General features: G+C 49.4%; 1 non-coding gene across 1 annotated transcript; it reads right to left on the bottom strand.

Moving 5' to 3' along the window:
- Positions 1 to 213: 213 nt before the first annotated feature.
- On the bottom strand, positions 214 to 286 carry TRNAA-AGC. The gene has a single exon. It is a non-coding gene; the product is annotated as a tRNA-Ala (tRNA).
- Positions 287 to 621: the final 335 nt, after the last annotated feature.

The raw sequence follows: 621 nt of genomic DNA, 5'->3' as shown, positions 1-621 counted from the left end.
CAGAGAGCAACAGCGTTAGTTTTGATGGGTTTGTGAAGAAGTTGTTCTTCGGAGAGTGCACAAGTGTAATCTTGATGGTCAACATTTCCCCTCCCCTTTTATTTGCCGGGCGAGATGGTCTGCATGAGCTGCTGTGGATTTTCTACCACAAACCCGGGACAGTTCATGGAAGAAAATCTTTTCCCACCGTGGCGCTACAGCCGATCAAAAGTCTGGAGAATGCGGGCATCGATCCCGCTACCTCTCGCATGCTAAGCGAGCGCTCTACCATTTGAGCTAATTCCCCTTGCCTAACTTGCCCGGGGCTGCTGTTCTTGTGCTGAATCACCGCGCGGCCGCTCCGGCTGCAGTTGCTGTGTTGAGTCGTTCTGTCCAACAACACTGAGTCACCTCTGTATTTACGCGGAAAGCCCGATGGCTGAAAAGCCAGGCTACACACCTGGTATATGAGGAGCGTTTTCTGCTGTGTTCCTTGGGTAAAACAACCCGTTTTCCCGAGCAGTGCGTCCTCTAGCGTTTATTCAGGAAGGAGAGAGAACTCATTTTTTTACATCTCTTACAGTGCATATACAAAGGCTTGTAAATCTAGAAAGTCTACTCCTAAAAGTCACTGAAGCACAG

This window comes from Corvus cornix, chromosome 2 (genome assembly GCF_000738735.6).
Source record: "Corvus cornix cornix isolate S_Up_H32 chromosome 2, ASM73873v5, whole genome shotgun sequence".
In the NCBI taxonomy this organism is placed as follows: domain Eukaryota; kingdom Metazoa; phylum Chordata; class Aves; order Passeriformes; family Corvidae; genus Corvus; species Corvus cornix.
Note: the sequence above shows the minus strand (reverse complement) of the source record. Positions and strands in the feature narration are given on the sequence as shown.